The sequence below is a fragment of the Hyperoodon ampullatus genome, assembly GCF_949752795.1.
Source record: "Hyperoodon ampullatus genome assembly, chromosome: 9".
Taxonomy (NCBI): Eukaryota; Metazoa; Chordata; class Mammalia; order Artiodactyla; family Ziphiidae; genus Hyperoodon; species Hyperoodon ampullatus.
The window spans coordinates 80,889,697-80,917,226 of record NC_136922.1 but is presented as its reverse complement, the minus strand read 5'-3'; the positions used below and the strand labels follow the sequence as shown (position 1 = coordinate 80,917,226).

At 37.3% G+C, this 27,530-nt stretch overlaps 1 protein-coding gene across 20 annotated transcripts in view; it reads left to right on the top strand.

The window, feature by feature from the left end:
- CADPS2 (calcium dependent secretion activator 2) overlaps nucleotides 1-27,530 on the top strand; it is a gene marked incomplete at its 3' end in the record, with an annotated part of 487,123 nt that overhangs the window by 264,738 nt on the left and 194,855 nt on the right. The window lies entirely within an intron of this gene.

The window sequence follows — 27,530 nt, the reverse complement described above, 5'->3', positions numbered from 1 at the left end:
CACATGGAGTTTTTCCCCCAAAATTACATTAATAGGTTAACTTAATTTTTTAAATCTGTAGACATCTTTATAGCTGAATACATGGGTATTTAGTTAATATAACTGATTGCATGCTAACACACTATTGGTACTTGATTGTGTTGGTATTGCACATCACTTATATTGATAAAGAACGGTGCTGTATGGAGATAACGTGTAAGATATATTTCAAAATACAGTAAGAGTTGAAACAAGCCTAGAATTCAGATCCCCAGAAATAGTTAAACCTACATAGACTACATTAAAGTTTAATGGTGGTTCAGATATAACTCAGGAGGCTGTACAAGTTTTGACAGGAGGGGCATGGGTGTTCATTCTAATATGTGAGTGAGAAACTAGATCAATACGGGAGGAAACTGATGTTGGTGGATAACCAGAAGTGCAGGGACTGGCCCCTGGGGATTGCTGTGGGTCGGAGTCAACTTCCATCTCCGAGATTCTTTTTCCCTTTGTAGCTGATGAGGAAACAGGTCTGAACTCTTGAATACAATTCAATGAGTTTTTTAAAACCCAGGTCTTTCTCAGATTAATACTTCAGGACTTGCTACAGCCAAATTCTAGCATAGGGGCGTTAGCCACTAGGAAAGAATGTGAAGACTTTTCTTACTAAGGAGAGAAGCAGTTGCTAAAGTGTCTCATCCCAAGTTTAGCAGCAAATCTAACAGTCTGTGTGCATTCCTGTACAGAGGGGCATCTCTGCTGGCTTTGGCGCCAAGTCACTAGCACTGTGGCAGAGTTAACTGGTAAGTCCACAAGATAAGGCTTCTTTAGATGACTGTTAGAGAAAACAAAGTTAGGCTCTGAGCAGAAGGCAGCCCAGATGTATCTACTACAGCTGGCATGAGCCTCTAAGGACCATATTGCTTCCTTGGTTTGGGTGGGCAGTAGTGTATGCAGTGTCAGAACTAGTCTCACTTGGGGGAAGAAGACCTCAGCAGGTGGGCTCTGAAAGGGAACAATAATTTAGGTATCCCATAGTATGACATCTTTAATGTAGTAATGCAGAGACTAACTGTGACTCATGATGCAGATGGAGTTCCTGGAATTTAATACTGAGAGTTCTTTCTTCCCACCTCCATCTACCTGCTCACTGTTGATTTATGCAGCAGACATGGATTGAGCACTTCCTCTGTGCCAACCAGAGCAAGCCTCAATGAGATACCATCCCAGGCTAGCCAGGGATTCAGGCTTGTATATAAATAATGATAATACTGAGTGATAAGCGCTACAAGAGGGGAATGGGAACGGGTGGAAATAACACCTGATTCTAGCTGGAGTCAAAGAAAGTCTCACAAGACAACTGACTTTTGAGATGAAGCTTGAGGGATGAATTCAGCAGGTGGGCAGTGGGGAGGAAGGGCCGTCCAGCCACCAGCCACATGGCATAGTGTATACATAGGCAGGAGGTCTGGAAGGGCTGTTAGCCAACCATGACAATTTTGGTATGGCTGGAGAGTGCTTTAAGCCTAGAGAGAGTACTACTGCTCTAAAGTGCTTAGAGACTAGTAGAAACTAGAGGGAGATAAAAAGGAACACATTATGTTCCAAACATTGTAGTTATTTCCCTACTATTTTGAACTCAGTCTCTTGATGAATAGCGCAGCAAGAAATGGGAACCTATGCACTGTAACGCCAAGATGGCCCCTGATTTACACATGGGCAGCACTGTGATGCATACCCTTAGAGCCTTCAGATTGACCCAAGAACCAGGATTGAATATGAAGTTGGGCACATAGCAAGTTCTGAAGCCTTCAGCTCCCGTGGAAAGAAAGCTCTGCTCTAATCCTTGGCATTTTCTTGCTCTAAAATGCTCCAGGGCAAGTGGTACAATCTAGCTGCTTTCTAAAACTTGATTTTTTAATTTTTTTTTTGCTTTTTTAAAATCACTCCTTTGCAATGAAGGAGAATTGGTTTGTATCACATCTCAGAGACCTTTGACTAAATTAGGACCCCCAGAATGGTTCTGGAGTTGACTACTGCCCAAGACTATGGGTGAAAGAGATGACTAAAGAGAATATATCATAGTCTCTGAATTGAATCTGTAAAGCTCAAGAACTATCGTGACCTACCTTTACGAAGATACTAGCAGGCATTGCCAGACATTTGGGTAACTGCAGTTTATGGTATGTAAAAGGAAGAAATTCTAGAACTGAAAACATCTGTGATGTTGTTCTGCTAGTTGGTGTGTTATGGAGCATAATTAAGAATATCAGATTTCCTAAGAGTTATTCAAAAAAACTGTGTAAGACCGTTATTGAATGTAATGATAATGATCAACCAGAATTTCAACATTGCTATAATAGCAATTTATCACTATGGGCAGGGACCACAAGCACCTGTCTAGGTTTCTCAGTGCCTGCGTGGTAACAGTTTTAAATATTTTGAGTATCACCCCTGTGTTTAGATGTATATGGGAAAACATGACTTGACACACACATGACTATCCTAACCTTATACATCTTTTTCTGTGGTGCTTCACAGATGGATTTTACTGAACTTAATTACGTATAAGAGAAGGTCAACTAACCTTTTTCTTCCAAGTGCTCTGTCATATGCCAAAGCAGTGATATAATAGAATTAGTAGATTAATAGCATTTTGCTTTCAGGCTGGATTATATTTTGTTAATAATTCATCCTATAATGAATGATTAACAGATGAATAATGAATAATTGAAAAAGAGACAGTTAAAAAATTAATTTACCTTTAAAATACGGCAAACTCCTTTTATGGATAGAGTTGTCAACTGGATTAAACAATAAATTGGAGGGTTATGGATTTTTGTCCTCAGAGCACTTTTCAGAGCTAGAAATCCTTTGGGACTTTAGTCATAAAAAACCTATTCTCTGTTTTAATAATGTGGGCACCAAGTATATCTCTCTTATGTGAACTATTTTAACATGTATTCTCCTTTATTCATTTATTATGTGTATATGGCCCCTATATTATCTCTAAGCAAATATTTTTATTAATGTTATCTGTATTTTTATGTGTTCCTGATTACACTGTAAGTTTCTTAGACCTGTCTGAACCCCTCGTACCTCCCACCATGTGTAAACAAGGATAGATATTAATATAAATAAAGATGAAATTGATAATAGTGTGCTCCTTAGAGTTTTAAGGAAAAAGTAATGACAGTAACGTGCATTCCTAAGTTGAAGAACCTTAAAGGTTTAGAGCGATTTATAGGGGATAGGGTATAATTTAATGTAAAAAAAATACCTAAAATAAATGAAGTAAATGGTGTTTGAACCTCAATTGTTGCTTTTTTTTTTTTTTTTTTGGCGGTACGCGGGCCTCTCACTGTTGTGGCCTCTCCCGTGGCGGAACACAGGCTCCGGAAGCGCAGGCTCAGCGGCCATGGCTCACAGGCCCAGCCCCTCCACGGCATGTGGGATCTTCCCGGACCGGGGCACGAACCCGTGTCCCCTGCATCGGCAGGCGGACTCTCAACCACTGCGCCACCAGGGAAGCCCCAGTTGTTGCATTTTAAAATGACCTTTTTTTGAACCAGAAGGAAAAATATAACCAATCTAAAGCTCATGCTTCTGGTAATTAATCAGTCTATGACTATACATTATAGATTTTTAATAGGACTGACTACATGCAAATGAAAATAGATATTTAATTTGGATAACATTAGCATAATGAGTCATTCATTCAAAGCCAAACTAAACATTACTATGTGACATCTAGCTAGTAAAAATATGGGTTCATAGGCTTCCCTGGTGGCACAGTGGTTGAGTCCACCTGCCGATGCGGGGGACGCGGGTTTGTGCCCCGGTCCAGGAGGATCCCACATGCCGCGGAGCGGCTGGGCCCGTGGGCCCTGGCCGCTGAGCCTGTGCGTCCGGAGCCTGTGCTCCCCAACGGGAGAGGCCACAACAGTGAGAGGCCCGTGTACCGCAAAAAAAAAAAAATTGTGGGTTCATTTGTTCTTTGGGGGTATGTCATATAAACTAATTACATAAACTCTTATATAAATCCGTTAAATGAACTTCCAGCTAGGTTTTGAGTGGTTAAGTAATTCACATTCAGCTTTAGAATTTATCTTCCTTCTTTTTTTGGGTGGCTGGAAGACAGAAGTGTTCGTGAACAAATGGACTATCCTTTAGCATAGCCTAGTGGCTGAGAGGCAGTATTAACTTAAATCTCAGAACTACTGTCGTCATTTTTATTAAATCATGTTTTCCTAATTCAAATGTTATTTTCTCAGCCAAAAGAAAGGCAAAATAAAATGGGGCTAATAAAGCAAATGACTATTATGACAAATCTACAACTGAAAAGGAGAAAGATGAAAATTCGTCACAAATATGTAGAAGCATTATGACCGGGATCTACCTAGTCTGCATGAACCTGATTACTTTTATAGTTAAAAGAAAGAAAGAAAAAGAAAACTTCATGAGTATATAACTATAGAAGAATTATTTCACAGTTAAAATCAGTAAGATAAAATTTTAGCCAAATCACTACCATATAAATCTCATAATTCTCTGTGTGTAAAGTCATGCTTGGCAGTTTGAACATTTATTGAATGAATAGATGTTTTGAAATACTTTGAGAGTATCGTATATAAAACTCCCTAATTTACATCATAAAGGTAGAAAAGGCCCTGGGTCCATTGCTTGCTGCAGGGGCAAGACAGCATGTGAGCTTCCGGCAGGAAGAAGAGGATAAGCCCCAAGCTGGCTGCATTATTGGTTTCGTGTGCTTCCCTGTAGAGAGGACCGGCCAGGCATTCAGGGTCTGCTGTGTGATGCCTACAGAACCTTTCAGTCATATTCTTAATGTTCAAGTGTGGCATTTGCTCCTAAAGTGAAATGACTGCACTCTAATAAAGTTGAATTATTTTGTTTATGACTTAGGGTTTATTATCTTCAAGTAGTTTAGGGGACAGTCTGAAGACCAAAAGGAGGAAAACCTTATTTTTGTCAAATTGGCACTTACTTAGAGGGTCTGGACCTTCCAAAAAAAAAAAAAAAAACAAGTCTGTTTTTTTTCCCAAGGAAAATTGATGCCTCATTTTAAATCGACCTTTTAGCATGACTTTTCTACATGTCCTTGTCTAAAATAACCATGTTTTGACATCTCTGCATTCCCAATTTATTACCTCATTCTGGCTCTTACCCCAGTTTCATAGAAATCCCACTCCTTGTAGCCTTGCCAAAACTTCTGACAAAGTGTTTGCTAGTTTCTTAATAAATGATTGATTCTTTTTCTGAATACAGTTTTCAGGAGAGAAGTCTGTCTGTGGTCCTTTATAAACATTGATTTAGTCATTGTAGAATGATAAAAATTTTCCAAATACCTTAATGCTCATGTCATTTTATATATCCAAATATAAATCATTAAGAGTTATGGTTTTCATTTTAATTAACTAGTGATCAATAAATTATATTATAATGTTAGAAACATTTTCAAACATAGCTTTAATAATTATTAAACTAAATGTTTTAACTTGTTATACTCCTTTGCGAAACTTCTCTGATTTCTCCTGTGGCAGATTAGTTTGTCTGCAACTTTAAGCTCAAACTGTGGCTTTCTGTTCAACACAGGATTTTTCTCTAGGAGGCTAACATCTTAACATGTTATTTTCTTCTACTTTTTATGCATCAAATAACTATTCTCTTGCTTTTAGACACCCTTCAGTATCACATTTGGGCATCTAAAACAAAGGTACTTTAGGTCAAATAATTAAGGGTAGCAGATGAGTTCCTTTTTTCTTTATTTTCTTTCAGAAACCACAGACCATATTCATTGGTTATCTTAATTAATTTGGAGCACTTTTCAAAAAGGTATCATGAAAACTATTTAAGCATACTATAAAATTTTATAAACAGTTAATGCACATAATTATAATGGAATGGTTTCTTCTTAATTGATGCCTTGCCGTAAAATTTTTGTACTATACACTTGACACAGTGGTACTTTTTATTCATTTGTGCATATCCAGGAGTTTGGAAATAGTAACACTGTGTTAATAAAGCAGAAATCTTGGGCTGGTTAAAGGCCTGGGCATTGTGGAAGGTCAAGAAAAATTTGTACATTATTTGAAGGTATTTATTTTTAGTTCATTTCTCTGATACTTGTAGCTGAATTGTGGCCTAGATGGAGGAGAGTACTGTAATAGTTTGAAGAGTAAACACTAGTTTAAGAGCCAAGATGCTGGTATTTTGGCCCCAGTTCTGTCACTAACTTTGGGTAAGTCCCTGCATCATTTTTGGCCTCAGTTTCATCAATTACTGAAGGAGACAGTGAGCTAGAATGAAATTTGAATGGCTCCTTAGACCCCTGGAAAATTAGAACTCAGTGAATCATTTCCTCCCTGACCTCGCCAGGTGCATATTTTACTCATTCCATGGTATGTCATCAGAGAGAGGGTGTAAGGGTTCAGGGAGAAGAGACGTGGTAAAAGCGAGGGCAACATGGAGGGATATGGCAGATTTGGGGTTTATTCGAATCCTCTCAAGGCAAGGAAAGGAAGTATCATGACTGACTTAGAAACATCAGGCTTCTGTTGTATAAGATTAATTTGAAAAATATACAATATAGAATTGTGTATACTCTGATGGTGTTAAACAGATGCATATGAAAATTCAGAAAGGATATATACTAGACATACTAAATACAATACAACTATGCGTGAAATTGTTTTTGTTTTCCAAATATTCTGTGATGTCATCATACTTCTTTTATGATGAAAGAATGCAGTTTATTGAACTGAAAAAAGAAAAAGGAAATAGGTTTTCTTGTCACTAAAAACAGTTAAATTTGTTTTACCAGAAATCTGATTGTTAGGGAGACCTTTGAGAGGATGCCTTCAGGAGAGCCTGGGAGGAGTCCTGCCCTTCCAGGATTTAAAGGGACAGTGTTGTTTAGGAGTGTAAATTCTGGAGCCAGACTGCCTGCCTTCAAATTCTGGCTCCATCACTTAGTAGCTAGGAGATCTTGGGTAAGTCATAAAACTTTCATAACTTTGCCTCAGTTTCCTCATCTGCAAAATTAAAATGTTGGTAGAACCTACCTCATAGAATTGTCTGGAGGAGCAATACTTTAATGTGTATAATGTGCTTACAGGGGTGGCTGGCTAGCTCACGGTAATAATATATTTAGCTATTAATAAAACCCTAAGGCAGGTACATCTTTGAGTTGAGATACTAGTAAAAGAAGGAAAAATATTAAATATTTAAAATATGAAACAGACCAAAACACTTTAAGAAATAAGACATTTCCATTTCACCCCCAACTTCTGACCCCCTGCTCTACTCATCTCCAGCACTCAGGAGGGCTGCAGCTGGGCAGTAGGGGGCCTGGACTGGGAGACCTGGGCTCCAGCCAGCTCTGCTTTCAGGTAGCACTGAGTCCACGGTCACGTGCCTCCTTGGTTTCTTCATCTTTATACAACATATTGAACTCATTAAATGATCTTTTAGCATCTTCCCGCTCTGAAATCTTTTAATTCTTTAAGTCTAAAATTAGGATTCCCTTAAGGAAAGAAAGGTGGAAGTGTTTATATTCCTGGCAGGGTGGAAACAGTTAAGTGGTTTTCAATCCACATTATTCTCTTTGAGGACGTTTCCATAGACATGAAGCAACGTGCAGAGTGACACAGAACACAGACTTTGAAGTTAGACCTGGGTTCAAATTCTAGTCCTGTCATTTTTTATGCAAACTTGGTCAGGTCTTAACTTCTCACAGCCTCACTTTTCTCCACCATGAAGTTGGATTCTCCTGAGCATGAAATGAGATATACTGATAAAGCATGTAGCACAGTGCCTGTTCCATAGTAAATTCTCAGTTAACTAGTAACAATCATTAAAATAAACATTAAAAAAATTTATAATTCCTTAAACTATAATACAACCTTCTTCTAGTTTTATTCACATCATTTGACTTTATTTGGAAGAAAATGCTCAAAGACAGATGGGAAGATAGCAGTGCACAAATCCTCACTGATTCCTTGAGAGTATAAAAGTTATATCCCCCATTAGGGCCTTCTGCTTAATTGTTAGGCTTTAGTTTACATTTTTATTTGACAGCTGTCATGGCTGTAGGTGGTGGCGGTGGTTTGTTTCTCTTTGTGTGTGCGTTTGGGTGCTCACTTTATTTTGTCTACTCTATGCCCAAAGGAAGAAAAAGGAAAATACAGTTGATTCTTGAACAACATGGATCTGAACTGTACATGGCCACTTATACTGGGATGTTTTTCAGTAGTAAATACTGTAGTACCACACCATCAGCGGTTGGTTGAATCCAAGGATGCAGAGGAGCCGTGTATATGGAGAGCCAAAGTTATAGGAGGATTTTTGACTGAGTGGAGGTTCAGCACCCCAGTCTCCACGTTGTTCAAGGGTCAACTGTATTGCCTAAGAGCTTTCGACTGTGTCTGAGCAACTGACTTGAATGATTTATCTAAGAAATAAGCTCAAGTTCTAAGAAAGAACACCTGGAGATCATTTCATAGCAAGTGAGAAAAATCTGATAGAATTTCTCTCTTTATTTTAGTCCAGTGCAGTCGAACTTCTTTTTAAAATGGTGTGTGCTCTCAAAGTGTATTATTTTAAATAACTAGTGTGGTGCCTTTTGTATGTTTAGTGCAATTGCTAGTTTTAATTTTCTTAAATCATTAGACAAGTATTACTTGACCGACGTAGGTCTAAACAGTCTATCAGATCTTGCTCTTTGTGGTATTAAAATTTGTTCTCTTTTCAGTAAGTTGTTGATCTCAATTTGTATATACCAAATAAGTTAGTTTTAATTTCATCTCAGGTATTTTTTTTGTTTTTTTAAATTATTGTTGTATATGTGCTTTGTTTAAGGAGGCATTGGTAAGCCTGAATAGCTTATGCAATACTTATTGAGTAAAAGACTTTTATTTTGTAGTTAGCATAGTACCCAAGACATTCAGGTAATTGAGTAGTCAATTATATATGCTGATATTTTATGAAAATAATCACTGGGAGTGATTGGTGTCTTTGAGATTAGAGTTCTAAAGCTCCATCTTGGACATTCTTAGCTGGCTCCTGGTAGAGGACTGTAGCAGTTGCTGATGTTATTACAGAATACTCTTACTCCACATCCACCCCCGCCTCACTTCTGCCAGTTTTCAGATCAGATACCATCTCTGCAGTGAGGCTCATCTTTTTTTTTTTTTTTTTTTTGGTACGCGGGCCTCTCACTGTTGTGGCCTCTCCCGTTGCGGAGCACAGGCTCTGGACGCGCAGGCCCAGCGGCCATGGCTCACGGGCCCAGCCACTCCACGGCATGTGGGATCTTCCCGGACCCGGGTATGAACCCGTGTCCCCTGCATCTGCAGGCGGACTCTCAACCACTGTGCCACCAGGGAATCCCGAGGCTCATCTTGACCACCCTGTATAGAACAGTGCTCTTCTTTCCTTGCTGCCAGCTCTCTTAACCTGCTTCATTCCTTAAACTCTTATTACCTGATATTATAGGTAGTGACTATTGCTTATAGACTGTCTCACCATCTAGAATGTTCTCCATTTGGGTGATTTGCTGTTAACTAGCTCCCCAACCAAATCTACTTTCTGTAAAATAAGTACCTTGCCTTATTCACTGCTATTTTTAAACCCAGTTTTTAGAAAATTGCCTACCACTTATCAGAAGCTAAATAAATATTTGTTGAATGGATGAATGTTTTCTTTTCCAAAGAAAGAGGAGAATGCAGAACTTACGCTCACAGATCTTTTAGATTCAAAGTTTTGGATTGGTTGTTTGGATATATTGGTTATAAACTTCAAATTATAATGCTGTCTAATTGGTACCACTGTAATTTAAGTTTATTGGAGTGTGCTTCAAAACATTATTGCCCCAGAAGAAGTGCAGGAAACTTCATTAGTCCACAGATTTCTATATGAAATCTAAAAGTTATATTATGAAAAAAAAATGTATTCTTGTCTAAAAACTTTGTTATTCTCTATAGTGATGCTTTTTTTTAATGGCTTTTTTGTCTAAACTATGATGAAGGAAGTAAATTTCTAATATCTATTATCTGCAAACATTTATATTTAGACTATTCCTGTGATATGTGTTTGGAATGTAGGAGGAGGCTTTAGCAGCATTTTGTGTGGGTTGCATTATACCTCAGGGTTCGTATATAAGAATGACGTATCACGTAACCCATACTTATTAAGGGCAAAAAAGAACTAGGCTTGAGCTTTGTTCATACTATCTTTTTGGAATCAATAAGTTATTCACTTTCTTTCTCCTACAGCGCCTCCTGATTTGAAGTAGTCCCATTTATTTCACAAGTTGTTCTGTCAATTCTGTTTGGTGAACACTTTTACTCCATTTACATAAGCTCAAAAATACTTCATGAAAATATTCTTCCCGACAACTGCCAAAGAAGAATGAAGAGAAACCAAAAAGGAGCCAGCACTTTGGTCATCAGTCAGATAGGAAGGGTCTTGGATACATTACATGGGAGAGGAGTCGAGGGGACAAGCAAAAGAATGGGCTGATTGCTACCAAGATTTGTAAAGATTTCAAAGCGTCCAAACATGGCCCAAATCATCAAGAAATGTAGGCACCTGAAGATTACATAAATTAGAAAGAATGAAGCATGGCATCAGGGCAACAGCACTAAAAGAATTTGACCAACGTATGTTGCAGCAAAGCTGGCCTCATTTGGAAGCCCCAAACAAAAGGAGGAGTGAAATAGGTTAGGGGCATATGAGAGAGGTCCAAAGGGACGAAAATGAGTGTTGGTGGGAAGTAGTGATAGATAGGGTAGTGTCTGGAAATACAGAATTGATTAAAAAGAATCTCTTCAGAAGTAGCCCCAACGTGTCTAGTAGTGTACTTAATTCTGTAACTCTTTCTGTAAATAACACATGATCATTAGGAATATTTCCTAATCTTCTCTTTATGATCAGAGCTGGAGTTTAGCAGGATTGGGTATTGGTGACAGGAGGTAACATCACAGCCACAGTTTCCCACCGAGACTGTGTTTGAAACGCCTGAAAATCGTTGTAAGCCCAGGATCATGGGGAAGATAGCAAATGAGCTTGTTTTAGTCAGATAGACGTGTGTTCTGATTATAAAAAGAATCATCACCACAATTGAAATGTTCATTAGTACCAGTGTTGATGACATGAATGGAGAGCAAAGGGTTTGCAAGTATTAACATTTCTAATCATTTGTCCTGGAATCATTTATATCCTTAAGGGATAGTACGCTAGTATTAAATCAGAGGAAAAGCACATCTTATTTTCATAATTTTAAAAAAGGAATGTTTATTGCCTTTATAAAACGATGAGTATCTTTTAGTGTCTTTGTTTATTTCATGTATCAGAACTTATGAAAAAAAGTTTTTAAATTTCTTTTGACAGTAGGTTAGAAGGGCATAGCAATAGAACAAAAGTCAGAGAAAATTTGAATATCAGCTCTTACCAGCTTTGTGAAATTGGGAACCTTATCCTTTCTGCCAGTCAGATTGATCTTTACATTTGTCTTTAACCACTTCCTCTTCACCCACTGTAGTTAATACCTCTCTCTCTATAGTCTTTCCCACAGATAAATCCATTCATTCTGCCAACCCCAATTCAATCTCTATTCTAACAGCAACAACAAAAACAACCCAAAACACTGTTCAGTGCTTTTTGTACTGATTTTCCTGTTTCACCTGTTTTCCAACTCAGTCAGGAATTTAGGAATACTATTTAATATCTCTACTAAAAAAACTTCTAGTGCTTCCCCATTGTCTGCAGGATTAGAGTTACGTTTTTTAGCCTAGCATTCAAGTTCTTCAAACACCTGTCCCCGTGTAGTCTTTACAACTTTTTCTCCTTTCCATACCCAACACAAACCTCCAGCTTCAACCAAATCGATCAGTTTGTATACACTGAACATGCTTTTACTAACACAACCCTATTATTTCCACTTTTTTAATTAACAAACCCTGCCAGTCTGATACTAGGTTACACATTTTCTCACACTAGTACAGACGTACCAAGAAAAGTAGTTTGTTAATCTAACTTCCTCTTGAGCAGAAACTCAGCTAACCCTCATCACTTCATCTCCATGCCCCTGGTTTTGAGGGAACTGCTTGAAATCACTCAGATGTCCATTTTGATAAAATGAATAAATTTATAGAAAGGTTTAACCATCAGATTGACTAAGTATATCTGATGTTAGGTGTGTTTGTAGTGAAAGATGTGAATAATTGATGAAATGTTTTAAGGCATAATGAAAACTACTAAAGGACAATGTAATACCGTAGCAGTACAACTTTGTTGCAGTGGCTGGAGTGTACAACCCAGCTGTAGCCCCATCACTGTGTACTTCTGGCGTAAATTTCTTAACTGCCCTGTGCCTCATTTCTTCACTTGTGGAATAGTAATCACCTCTTTCACAGGGTTGCTGTGAGGGTTAAATGAGTTAGTATCACTAAAGTGCCTGGCACATAATGTTCAGTACATTTTAGCTGTTCTCAGTAAACAATAATTAATTCAAACTGTGATTTACAAATAAGTGCCATGGTTTTGTTTTGTTGGTTTTTTTTTTTTGCGGTACGCGGCCCTCTCACTGTTGTGGCCCCTCCCGCCGCGGAGCACAGGCTCCAGACGCGCAGGCTCAGCGGCCATGGCTCACGGGCCCAGCCGCTCTGCGGCATGTGGGATCCTCCCGGACTGGGGCACAAACCCGTGTCCCCTGCATCGGCAGGCGGACTCCCAACCACTGCGCCACCAGGGAAGCCCCCATGTTTGTTCTTAATGAAAGATTCTTTAAATTTTATAGTGCTTTACAATTTTCAGAAGTTTCACACATGTGAATGCCGTGTTTTAATTTTATGATATAGTATTATATAAAAATAATTCCTGTGACCGAGATTTTCCTATTACCGTAATAATATATATTTAATATAAAAACTGGAATTATAAGAGAATCAACATAGAAGTGACCTCATAATAACAACTTTTAAAAAAATCTTAGGTATAAACACAACACTGTAAATCAACCATACTTCAATAAATTTTTTTTAAAAAATAAAGGAACTGGAGAGAGAAAAAGAATCTTAAGTATTTAAAAGGTAAAAATAAAAGTACCTCTCTTTATTCTCTGATCCCACCAGCTGTATCAGCAATTTTGTGCATGTATCTTTGTTATGTTAATATATTCAACTTACAGTAATTATTTTAATATTTATTTATTTGGCTGCATCGGGTCTTCGCTGTGGTATGCGAGATCTTCCTTACGGCACTCTTTGCAGCGCGTGGGCTCTTCGCTGTGGTATGTGGGCTTCTCTCTAGTTGTGGCGTATGGGTTTTCTCTTCTCTTGTTGTGGCACAGGCTCTGTAGTTTGCGGCACGTGGGCTTAGTTGCCCCGCAGCATGTGGGATCTTAGTTCCCCGGCCAGGGATCGAACCCACGTCCCCTTCATTGGAAGGCAGATTCTTTACCACTGGACCACCAGGGAAGTTCCTACAGTATTTTTTTTCTTTTTTTTTTGGCCTACAGTAATTTTTGATGTCTCATATTCCACCACTGTTATTTTCTGCCAACATCAACCACTCTATGTATTTAATGTTCTGACTGTTAGAGTCATATCATGAATAAATGTGTTAAAAATTATTTCTTAATTAAAATTATCCCTACTACTTGCATTCCTACAAAATCAGTTGGTTTTAATAGGTTATGTAAAATGAAAAGTTGAACTTTGTGAGACAGAGCACAAGTTGCCTTAATGATTGAAGGGTAATAAGTGAAATGAAAAATTACTAGGCAAGGAGGAGAAAGTGTTTATCCTGCTACCGAATATTCAGCGAATGGATTATAGCTGCGATCTTGCCTTTAATGTTTCTTGTGGTAATTGTCAGGAAGAGGTATGAAGAATCGTGGGACCTTAATAATATGCCTTGCCATTTTAATTGCCGAGAGAAGCAAGAGAATCTAAATTGCCAGGAGATGCTTTACTAATTAAAGTGTCATTCTACATTCATTCTGAAATAATTAGTTTGAGTATCTGTAAGAGCTGAGATATAAATTTACTTCCAAATTCAAGAGCATACCCACAGCAGACTTTGTTAAAGTGATCTGTGGTTGGGAAAGGTTAGCAGTCATAAAATTTTAAATGTTACTTTAATTTGGTACAAGTTAATTTTTTATTGGATTGATTATGGAACTTGAACAGATAGAGTTTATAATACTTTAAAACTTAGTATGTTTTTAAAATTGTTATAACACTGAGTTCCTAAATTGTTTTCAGCTTTCTTGAGTATTGATTTTTTTTCATTTTTTTGTTTCAGCATTTTTCACCATTTGGGAAAAATCTTCTTTAATAAATAATGATGTAAATATTATATGAATTACATGTTCTCTTAACACTCCATAGCAACTTCTAAATGTAGTCATATTCAGTGGACTCTTAAAATTCTAGATTACATCTCAAAAACTTCTGGTTAAAATAAATTCACCTAAAAGGACGTGTACTTGAGAAGAGTTTAAACAATTACATGTTTCTCTAGACTTTGAGGCACAGAAATTCACATACTCATATTCCTCATTTCATGGCACACTGTCACCAGCTCTTCCTCTGTTTTACTTTTTAGCCCTTTCATCCCTTGTCCCATCTCTTACTCGGCTCCTACCTGCATAGGTGTCCATCCTGTATTGGACAGTGTATCTTTGAATGTTAGGTAACCTTATAGAATATGTTTTGTATGTGTATGTCTTTTAAGTTTATATATTTTGTGCTAAAGATATTCAACTTCTTATGTTTTCATTAAACATTAAGTATTTAAGACCTATGTACATAATTATGCCTATATTATTCTAGGTCATTGCTTCTTGATATTATGTACATTCCATAGTATTTATCATATTTTACCTATGCAGTCCTCTTATGATGACCACCCACCCGAACTGTCTCCAGTCCATCGCCATACACAGTGCCCCCTTGATTGTCCTTGTTCATGTCCACTTGTAGGCCTATGTCAGAATTTCTCCACCATACATAACCAAGAATCAGATATACACATACTTTTGTTGGTTTTAGCTGTTACAGATACCCTCTTGATCTGTTATCTGATGGATAACCTTGTTGAACAGAAATGCTTGGTAGTCAAATTCATCAATTTTCTTTCTGTGTATTTGTGCTTTTGGAGTCATTTTAAAAGTATCTTTTACCCCTAAGTCACAGAAGTAATCCCCTTCATTTTCTTCTTTTAGGTTTAAAGATTTATCTTATACTTTTATGTCATTAACCCACATAGAGCTCCCTTTTGGAATGGTGTAATAAGAAAGGCCTCTAACTTTGTTTATTCAACAAGTCAGTTTTCCCACACGAATGTGTGGAAGGCAACCCATCCTTCCACCTTTACTTTTGTGGGATAGAAGCATAGTACTGATTGTAGTAAGCTGACTTTATCAATTCTCTTATTCTAACAATTTATTTTGTTGTAGTTTTTCTGTAGGTGATTGTGTCACCTGCAAATAATGGCAGTTTTTTCCTCTTGATTTGCTGTCTTCACTCTCTCTTTTTCTTGTCTTGTACAACGGGCCTAGGCCTTGAATGCTATGTTATTTAGAAATGACAACAAGCAAGCTTGCCTTTTCTCAGTTTTAGAATAACTAAATCTGTATTAGGGTTCTCCAGAGAAAAAGAACCAGTAGGACGCACACGCACACACGCATGTGTGTGTGCACTAAGAGACTTATCATAAGGAGTTGGCTGTTGTGATTATGGAAGCTGGCAATTCCAAAACCTACATAGCCAGTGGTCCAGTTCTAGTCCAAAGACTAGAAGCTGCTGTAGAACCAGGAAGAGCCAATGTCCCAGTTTGGAAGGTTTCAGACAGGAATTGCCAGTGTTCCAGTTTGAAGGCTGTCAGACGGGAGAATTCTCTCTTACTCAGGGGATGGTCAGCTTTTTGTTCTAGCTAGGTCTTCAACTAATTGGATGAGGTCCACCCACATTAGGGAGGGCAGTCTACTTTATTCAGTCTACTGATTTAAATGTTACTGACATCCAAAAATATCCTCACAGAAACACCTAAAGTAATGTTTGACCAAATATCTAGGCACCCCGTGGTGCAGTCAAATTGGCATAAATTAACCATCCAATATCTAAAATTTCTTTTATTAAGCACAATCATTGCTTTATGTTCTTGATATACAGCTTTACTAAATTGTTTATCAAACCATAAATTGTTCACCTTTATCAAATGCTTTCTGTGTGTCTATTAAGGTAGTAATATTATGTTTCTCCATTAAGTCATCAATATAGTGATTTTCATTGGTAGGTTTTCTGATGTTCAACCATCCTTACGTTCACGGAACACAATGTTTTATTATTGAAACTATTTAAAATTAAATGAAATTTAAATATTCTCATCAGTTTATCTGACTGCTAATGAGTTTGAGTAAATTTCCATTTGCTTTTTAACTAGTTGGGCTTCTCTTCTGTAATTCATATATTCATCTCCATTGCCAAATTTCTCATCTCTGTTTATAGGTGAAATTGGCCTACAATTTTTTTCTTTTAATGTTTTCATTTAGTTTTAATTTGGGGAATCAAAGTTATGTTAATCTCTTTAAACCTCTTGTGCAGTTTTTTTCTCAATTTTTTTCTTTTTCCTTTTTATTAAAATAACTTGTATAAGAGGCATTTTCTGTCATTGGAAGTTTGTTAAAAACTTACCTTACAACATACCAACTAGAATGGCCAAATTCTGGAACACTGGCAACACCAAATGCTGGAAGGATGTGGAGCAATAGGGACTCTCATTCATTACTGTTGGGCATGCAAAATCGTACAGTTACTTTGGAACACAGTTTAGCAATTTCTCACAAAAATAAACATATTCATACCATATGATCCAGCAATCATGCTCCTTGGTATTTACCCAAAGAAGTTGAAAACTATGTCCGCACAAAAGCTGGACATGGATGTTTATAGCAGCTTTATTCATAATTACCAAAACTTGGAGGCAACCAATATGTCCTTGAGTAGCTGAGTGGATAAATAGTGGTACATCCAGCAACAGAATATTATTCTGTGCTAAAAAGAAATATCAAACTATGAAAAGACATGGAGGAACCTTAAGTAAACTTAAGTGAAAGAAGTCAATCTGAAAAGGCTACATACATGCTGTATGATTCCAACTATATGACATTGTTGGAAAGGCAATATTTTGGAGACAATAAAAAGATCAGTGGTTGCCAAGAGGTGGAGGTAGGGAATGCACAAATAGGCAGAACATAGAGGATTTTTAGGGCAGTGAAAATACTCTGCATGATGCTATAATGATTGGTATATGTGTATCATTACACACTTGTCCAAATACATGTAATGAACAATACCAAGAGTGAACCATGTCCTAAACTATGGACTTTGGGTGATTGTGATGTGTCAATATAGAGTCATCAGTTGTAACAAATATACCACTCTGGTGTAAAATGTCAATATTGGGGAGAATTTGCTTGTATCGAGGCAGAGAGTCTAAGGAAATTTCCATACCTACCTTTTAATTTTTTCTGTGAGTCTAAAACTCTTCTTAAAAAATTAAATTAAAAAAACCTTATTTGAATATAAATATATTCTTAGTTGATTATATTTTTATGATGTATTCTTATTTCTTGCAACTCTGTGATATGTTTATATAACTTATGTATTTATATATCATTTGTATAATATGATTGATATCACTATTATATCAATTTACAGAGATTACTGAGGCATAAAGAGGTTAAGGAATTTGACCAAAGTCTTATAACTAGTAAGTGACCATGATTTAAACCCAATTTTGTCTCATTCCAGAGCTTATTCTCTAAACCACCAGACAACATTGCCTAAGAATATACAATACTTTTCTCAAGTGATAACCATGTGTTCACAAAACTCAAATGGCACCATAGGCCAGGCAAGCCAAACAAAAGTGTGAAATGATTAAGTTTTAAGGTCAGAAAGAGTAGAATAGTCAGGGTTAGTGGAATCAAGATAACATGCCCTACAAAAAGAAATTCAGAATCGGTTTTTGTGATGCTGGGCTTTCAGAGCATATCTGCAGCCCCATTTGGCCCATCAGGTCACTGTGTTGCATCTCTTGGTTACAGGAATTATCCCTCACTGTTCTTACCTTTGAATAATTGTTGAGGCTTTGCTAGTTGCCACATACTCAGAAACAGCATTTGTTTATTTTCTTAATGAGTAAGGAACCTTAGACAGTCACATATTTTGAAAGTGATTTTAAGAGAATGAAAGGAATTAAAAATTAATGCACTTTTCTTTTTTTAAACCTCCTTCTTATGTTCTTTTAAAATAATGAAGTCCCCATTGATGTACAGTGCTATTATTCTGCCATCTAATCAGATGATCTTTTTCATTGTCTCCTCTGTGATTATCTGACATTAAGGCTTTAGAGGTATGGCCCTGCTAGTTATTGAATAACTAATTTGCAAACTCTCAATATTAGGGTCTTGATTTAGGACATAATTCAGCATCAGTCTGGTATTTATTCATACTCTCAGAATTGTGTCAGTCTACAAGCTTGGCATGGTGAATATCTTAATAAGTAAATTTTAAGCCTGTGTCTTTGTTGTAAATTATATTCAAAAAAGCAAGTCTTTTAGCCAAGTGAATATATTTGGCCCCTCTATGTGGTTACTTTGCTAAAATACATTTAGATACCATGTTGAGAAGGCTTTGTTGAAATAGGCTTTACATGTTAAAAACTTCGAATATTCCTAGTTCAAGGAATTTACCTTAGGACAAAAGCAGATGGTTTTGATTGTTTAAAATGTAATATTAGGAAACAAAATTGCTCATGTTAAAGTGCTCTAGAGTTTAGATAAAAATCAAAAACATCCCTTTAAAAGAATTCAGATACAATAAATAGAATTTAGATCACCAAATATTCAAACTCCTAAATCGGTAGCAAATTAAGTAACACACAGGGCTGGAGATGTGAATATTATATAATGAAGATAATAAAGGAGTTGAATGTGATGTGCCTTGGGTGCATGTTAGTAGCTAATTCCAATATGAATGCTTTGCAATCACTTGCCGGTTGAGATGCGTGTGTTCAGCTAAATGGAAATCTTGGACGTTCTCTCATACTCCCCATTATTTGTAATTGAACACCTGATTTCTATCATGCAACAAATTAACATCTGCACTGGATCTTTTCTGCATATGGATACAATGATTAGAATTTTGCAGATAGGCAGATACTTGAAAACAAAAAGACAACATTGTGAAACACTTCCAGCCATAATTTTTGATTACATATTGAGAATCGTTTAATTATCTTACTCCATTTAATTAGCCCTTCTACTTAGGTCAATTGCTTTTTTTATTAACATGACATGTTAGCAGTTTATTAATTGTCATGAAATAACATGAGACTTTTCAGGGTATTTTTTGTATGAGAAATACACGGGCCTAAGGAAGCCAGGGGAAACGCGAAGAGGTAAATGTATGCATTAGCCCCCTTACAGCATGTACCAGTGCCACCGAAGCCTGTGTTCCTCGGAACGCTTTGAATTTCTGTCCTTCCATTAGGCAGAATGAGTTTATGTGAGCAGTTTACAAAAATGTGAGACTGTGGATATACATTTGAAATAGATGTCACTTTTCTGAAATTAAGAGAATGATGAAAAGTGAAGAAGAGATGGAGACACACATGTATATAAGTAAATGCTAATAGGTGGGAGGAAGGTAGGCAGAGAGATACATGCATGTAAGAAAATTAAGAAAAAGATTTAGTCAGCCTTTAAGGAAATTAAGAAAAAGATTTAGTCAGCCTTTAAGCCCCAAGACTCTTCACCAGTGTTTTATGTTAGAAATAATTTTAACCCATCCGCAGTATCCCTTTCATGGCATTGACTAAGGTCCTTTAATTTATTGATTCCGTATATGCCTGTTGAAGTAAAAGAATATATATAATTCAGCTGATAAGTTTTTAAATGAATTAGAGTGCTACAGAATGATACACAAATTGCTATGGAGTGTACTGTAAAGATACTATTAATTACACCTAGGAAGAAAGATTGACTTTCTTCCTAACAATTCCTCCCAGGTTGTGGCACAAATAGCCGCACTGGGGAGGCAAGTGTTTAGCCAGAGCCCATTTAACCACCTTGCATTATATTCTATCATTTAAGTACAGATATTTTCTTTCTAAACCCTAAATGAATGCTTATTGCAATCCCATCACAGCTTTGAGGAGCTATGTGATGGTGAGAATAAAGAGCATAGAATAACACTGGTTTCTCTGTTATTTCTTTATATTCGACTTGATTCTAAATAGGTTTTTGTGCTTACTTCATGCCAGCATAGAATTCAAGCACTAAAAGAGATCTGGGGATTACTTGACCAAACATTAGAGTTTTATAAATAAAACACTGAGGGAAAGAGTGGTAAGCCTTTCCGAAGTATGTGTGGGTGTTTATTCCGTTAACCTGTCCTGAATGTATCCTGGCAAATACAAAGATAAGTTTACCTAACTCCCTCCCAGTGAGAATTGTTTTCCTTTCCCGTTAGTAACATTTTCATGCACTTGGGGGCACTATGATCAAATTTAAGAAGAAAAGGGGAAAGTGTTATTTTGTTAGGTTTATTTCAGTTAGAAAAATTGTTCCTAATATTACTATAAAGAAACCTTAACTAATTATATACTTTTAGGTAAAATACCTCGTAAATATATACTCGAGGTGGCTGAAGTTTTTGTTCAAACTTCAGAATAGGTGTAGATTAACCAGTGGTTAATGTGTGTTGCCTGGACCAGGAGTATCAGCCTCACCTGAGAACTTGTTAGAAATACAGATTCTCAGGCCAGCTGCAGTGGATCAGAAACTCAGGGCGTGGGACCCAACAATGTGTGTTTTCACAAGCTCTCTGTGCATGATTTCGTTGCTGCTAATAACACTTGAGAAGCACTGGATTAGAAAAAGTGAATGTCGACATACTTTAAAAATTTCTGTTAAAAATCATTAGGTTAAAAATTAACTTATCAGATGTGCTTGAAATGTTGGGAAAATGTTTCTCGGGAAAAGTTTTCTCTCCTACATTAACAATAAATGAGTCTAAATTTATTTTTTTGTTCGTGATTATACAGCTGGGTCCATATGAATCACAACAGTTAGTTGATGAGTCACTTTCATCCCCCCTCCCAAAAAGAAACCAGTTTTCATCATGTTTTATATTATGTAAATAAATAAGCCAATTAATGGAGTTTCTCAAATTTAACTCCTTGTGATAGTAACAAGACTTAACCTAGATTTTAACGTAATACTGCTAACAGTATTACGTCTTAATAGTATCTTTATATTTATTATAAGGGCTATTATACCTATTGGGTCATTTGATCCTAATGATAACCGTTTAAGGCAATTAAGAACCAATCATTCACTCTATTTACAGTTAAGAAAAACTGAGGCTCAACTGAGAACAGTTTCAGAATTCTTATCTAAGTGTTGTATTAGTGAAGGGACTATGCTAATTATCTTTTTTTTGCGCATGCGCGCGCGGTACGCGGGCCTCTCACCGTTGTGGCCTCCCCGGTTGCGGAGCACAGGCTCCGGACGCGCAGGCTCAGCGGCCGTGGCTCACGGGCCTAGACGCTCCGCGGCATGTGGGATCTTCCCGGACCGGGGCACGAACCCATGTCCCCTGCATCGGCAGGCGGACTCTCAACCACTGTGCCACCAGGGAAGCCCAACTAATTCTCTTTTTAATAAATTAATTTGGTTCCTCGTGTCTGAGAGTTAGTGGAAACTACTGGGAGAAAATGCCTCTGCCCTTAAAAGAACAACTCCAAACCTCCAACGATTGGAGTCAGGTAGGAGAATCTTCTGGAAATACGGTGACTGGACTGTGAGGTCGGGACCGAGTTTTCCCCTCCTGGAGATATTCTCTCACATCCTTCCTCCGTCCTGTGCTAGACCTCATCTCATTCTCTTTCTCTCCCATGATAGACTTCCCTTCCTGTTTCTCTTTGGTCAGCTAGAATATGGTAGAGCTTTTGAAAGTCTTCATGCTAAGGGAGAACAAATAAGAAAGTAATCACGGAGAATATAAGAAACTACCAGTAAAGCTTGCCATTATTCTATAGATTCTGACCTGTTTATCTACTGTCCTGGGATACTAGGGGGTCTATCCAAAAAGCTGGCCTGAGTTAGATGGCATTTCATGCGGGTCCCCTGCTATTTTGCTCTTAGTCTTTTCTCCAAATGAAGACTCCTACATTAACACCCAGCGCCAGGGAGCGGCCTCCTGTTTAAGTAAGTAAACCCCTCCCATTCACAACCAGTCCAGCAACTAGGACAGGATGTACCTCACCCAGTGTACAAGGAGTGGTCTTGATATTCCTGTTCTGAGCTCAAGACCACCTTCTCCATATATGAGAGGTTAAACCTTAGGTGAAGAGAAGCATTTTATGTATATATCAGTAGAAGCTGGGGCCTGTTCCCTCACAATTAACTACAACTGTGAAGTGAATCTTGTAGCAAAGTCAGAAAGTATATTCAGTGAGTGTTGCTAATTAAAACTTAAATGTGGTCCTTAGTATATAGTTTCTGTAGTATTGAAAGTATCGGAAGTTGGTTATAAACTGTATGTTTCCTGTCATTTGTAGCAATAACTATACCTACCTAATAGGATCGTTAATGAGTATTAATCAAGATAATATATGTAAAATACAAAGTACAATGCCTGGAATTCAGTAAATCTCAAAAAATGAAATGTAACCTGTTATAAAGAAAACAAGGATGAAATGCATTGTGAATAGTTACCTGATACGAAGAATATCAACATAGGATGGGTGCTATGACGGGATACATTCTGATGTAATATTATAGTCTGTCATTTTACTCACTTTTGTTGGTTTTTGTTTTTGATTTTTTTAAATTTCAGATTGATTCAAAAGGTTAACTTGAATGCTAGCAAAATAAGTCTAACTTATTTAAACCTTTTTAAATTTCAAACTTTATTGTTTAAAATTGCCTTGATGTTTACTAGAATTCTGTATTTCTCTTTAGAGTTCATAAGTACATTTTAATTTTATTTGATGATTAAGGATCATTTATTCACCTCTGGTTATCTGTCTGATTCTCTCTGACTTATAGGTACTCCCATGGTAGTTTATCTTCACTATTCCTCGTATTTTCTACCTTTCGTTACTGTTTATGGTGAGCATATCTTCCGTCCTGAAATGCACAAAGTAAATATAAATCAATTATCACTAAGGAGCGGCAACTCCAGGATATGTCTTATAGTCTCTGCAGTGAGGGTTTGTTGTTGGTTTTTTTGTCTACTTCCTCTAATTATAGAGAGAGGAAGGGGTAGGACCTCTCATAAATTGAAAATTATTTGGATTCTTAACAATTATAGTTACAGTGTAATTTATGTTAACTTTCTAATAATCCATGCATCCCACTGAAAAGCAGATATATATGTGCCTGCAAGTGAATCACATCCCACACCCAGAGATGTAATTATGATATGGACCTTCAAACAAGATTCTCATTTCTTTTGCTAGGAAAAAAATAGCCTGCCTTCTTAATTGAAAATGAACAGATCTTAAATTCTTCTGCTTTAGGTGGTGCCCTCATGTGGAGAGAGGGGAAAAAAGCTATTTAGAGATCATTGTCTTCTGTGTACTGATTTTTTTATACTCCATATTATTATGGTTGTGGTTATTTATTAAGAAAAACCCAGAGATACCTTCAGAATGGTTTCAGTTCTTTTCTATGAAGTAATCTTGACATTCTACAAATCCATCTGACAATTCTAGTCTTTATCCTTAGCTGTATGACTAAATGGGAGAGAGCCTTTGCTTATATTCATTTTAAAATTAGGTGTTTGTATACTTTTTAAATAAATAGTAAAATGGTTGTATAATCTCCTTTCCTCCATCTGTGTTTCTCTCTCTTCCACATCTGTTACTTTTGCTGGTGGATTAATAACTCTGTCAAATTAAGATGGGAATATTGACTTACTTGAACTAACGTATATTCGTGTTGTTTTGCGGAAGAACGTGCTGATTTCCTGTACTGACACATGCAAGAAAGAAAGGGACCAGATTTTGTTCCAGTGTTGCATTTTAGAGGGAAGTACCTCACAAGAATCTTTGGAAATGGTGTTAAAGTTGTCCTTTGACAAAAGTAGTAATATATTTCTCCAGTAGATGGTGCAAGCATACCCCCCAAAAAACAAAGTGTTTTTATCTACTGAATGGAGAACTTGATAATAAAGGTGGCATTATTTAAGTAGCATTAAGTAATCTTCAAGACGTTTTCTTTTTTTAAAAAATGTAGAAAATGTTAGAAGGTGAAGTGGTAGTTCATTTTGGATATATCAAACTTGTCAAAACATTTTATCACATTAATACAGAAAAACTTTAATGTTTAGCACTATATGAATAATCAAAGATGTCACTAATGTTAGTTTTAACCAAAAATATCTGAGACTTGAAATTCTGAATATGTTTTGTTAAATGTCAAAGTTTTTTTTCTATTGACTATCTTGATTTCATTTTTCTTTGTATCCTGCATTCATAGGCAGAAGCATTGTGTCTATAGTTTAATAAGCAAGTAAGTAAATAAGTGGAATTCTTAAGCTTTAAGTTAAAGGAGAAAGAGAAACATTTTACAAGTATAGCCCAGTAAATCCCAACCTGATTGTACATAGCCCTCTTATTACTGTTACCTTTATTTTGTTATTCATTCTCCTCCAAATAAATAGATGCATGTGAGAGAGAAACTGAGCATCGAAGTGTACTTTTTCATAGCAGTCTAGAGTTTTTTAGTAGGTTGATAAATAGCAATTTCTTAAGAGCCTAAAGAATTCAGTAGCTGGGAAAGATAATACATGTACTCTATAGAAATATTGCTTTTATCTGATGAATGAAAAGAACTAGGTGTTTTGTTGTAACTTGTGTGATATTATAGTTATACTTCATTGTAGGAAAATGTATACTTAAGTTTTTGTTCCACTCTTCAAAAGTCTTTTTTTTTCGTAAATGGGAAAAGTTGAAGAATGCATTGCACTCTCCCCAACCTTTTCCAAAGAGTCCTTTAAAAAGTTAGATTGGGGCTTCCCTGGTGGCGCAGTGGTTGAGAATCCGCCTGCCGATGCAGGGGACACAGGTTCGTGCCCCGGTCCGGGAAGATCCCACATGCCGCAGATCGGCTGGGCCCGTGAGCCATGGCCGCTGAGCCTGCGCATCCGGAGCCTGTGTTCCGCAACGGGAGAGGCCACAACAGTGAGAGGCCCACGTACCCACCCAAAAAAAGAAAAGTTAGATTGAAATAGTTTTCAGTATATACTGCTACTACTAATACCATAAAGATGATGATAATGATGATGCCTTCATTTACATTATGCTATATAATTTCAAAGGCTCCTTTACACACATCATTTAACTAGATTTTTGTAATGACACTATCTGTTATAATCAGAACGAATATTGCTATTTCTATTTTACAGGTGAAAAATAGTGAAAGTCACATCAGGCACATAGCAGTTAAAAGTTAAAGACACTTAAGAAAATCATTCATTCATTTTCCCTCTCCCTCTCTCTTTCTCTGTCATTCTTCTCTCTGTCTCTCATATTTTCACTCTTTCATCTCTGTTTGGAAAAAGCTTTTATTCTGTGCCCCAATATTTGCTTCCATGTGGAGGAATATCTGTGACAGTAATACTCCTGGCTTCTCTCTACCCCCTTCCCCCGCCCCCTTTTTTTTTTTTTTTTGCGGTACTCGGGCCTCTCACTGTTGTGGCCTCTCCCATTGCGGAGCACAGGCTCTGGACGCGCAGGCTCAGTGGCCATGGCTCACGGGCCCAGCCGCTCCGCGGCATGTGGGATCTTTCCGGACCGGGGCACGAACCCCTGTCCCCTGCATCGGCAGGCGGACTGTCAACCACTGCGCCACCAGGGAAGGCCTACCCCCTTTCTTTTTCTTTTTTTTCTTTTTTTTTTTGACGCATCTGATTGGTTAGCTTGAGAGCAGGGACTGGGCATGCATAGACAGCCCTTTCCACTCCATTTGTCCCTGAACACCTGTTCCAGCAACTGCTTGCCGCTGCCCCCTGTGTGAGTTTGTCAGGGGCGGGATCTCCACGTGGACAGGCGTGGCCTGATCAGCGCTGTCTGTCACTGGAGTGGGGAAAGTATGTCTGATAATAATACTGAACCTCATAAAGGAGCCTGCTTCTTACAGAAATAAGCGACATTCTTCAGTATTATTGTTATCACTAATAAGGTGATCTTTTAACCCTTGTTAACAACTCTTTGTCTTTAGCCAGTTTGCTCGGAACTGAGGCAAAGAAAAGAGGTACTAAATTATTGGGCCTTCTCAAAAACTCCAACCATGTTTGTATATCATGAAAGATAAAATATATATACATACATATATTTTATATATATATATATTAGCGGGAGTTAGAAATCTTTAGACATAGAATATATTCTATTGCATTTTAACTTAAAGGCCCCTGTGATACTGTGACCTTGGGGCCATTTTCAGCTGTGGTTCAAACTGTCTTGCCAGAAACCCTGGGAGTCCCTTTCGTGACTGATGGGCTTGTAGGCGAACTGGACTCCTGCACCTCGGTTCCTCCTTTCCCAGCAGCCACTTCACCTTTCCTCTGTGTTCTGAGCTTCTATATTAAGTTAAATATCAGGATAAAATTCTGCTGCTAAAACTTTGAATACTCTTGATTAGATAAATATGAAAATACCAACTTTATGGAAAATCCAAAGTCTGTCTAAGGCTTTTTCTTTTACATTTGTATATATTATATAAATTTTTGCTGAAGATTTACTTTCTTCACTATGTTCTTATAATCATTCCTAATGACAAGACTAGAAATAACCATTCAGTCATTCCAAAAACACTTATGGAATATCTGCTGTATAAAGTCACAGTGCTGAGACAGGGTGGTGAGTGGTAACTGTTGAATGTGGTCCTTACCCTCACAGACCTTAATGTGTTGTGTTGGATATAGACATTCATCCAACGTGCCATGCCATACACCATGGCAGGGCTGTGGAAGGAATGTCCACATCTCACCAAATACATGTAAGAAGGGCGTATGACCTCTTTAGGGATGTCAGGGAGGGCTTCTCTGAGAAAGTGATTTGTTTGAACTCTGAGGGATGGGAAGAAATTGGAAGCATGCGAGGTGAGAACTAAATGAATTTAAACTGTTGGAAATGGATGGAATTGTAAGATATGTGGGACTGATGGGGTAAGACAGCCAACACACAAACAACCAGGGGAGCAGCAAGAACTCAGAGTATTGGTACAAAGGAGTACTTGGTGTCAAAAAAAAAAAAAAAAAAAAAAAAAAGCCAAGAAAAGTATCAAAGGGTCTCAGCACAGGAATGTTCCAGATATGAGCTGTCTTGGAAATGTCTGTGACCAACTAATAAGTCTAGAATTCAAGAGCAGGGTGTCAAAGAAAGATTAGCAAGAACAAGAGCAAAGCTGCGTCCTCAGCCTGGAGTATTGGGCAGCTTATCAAAGCAAC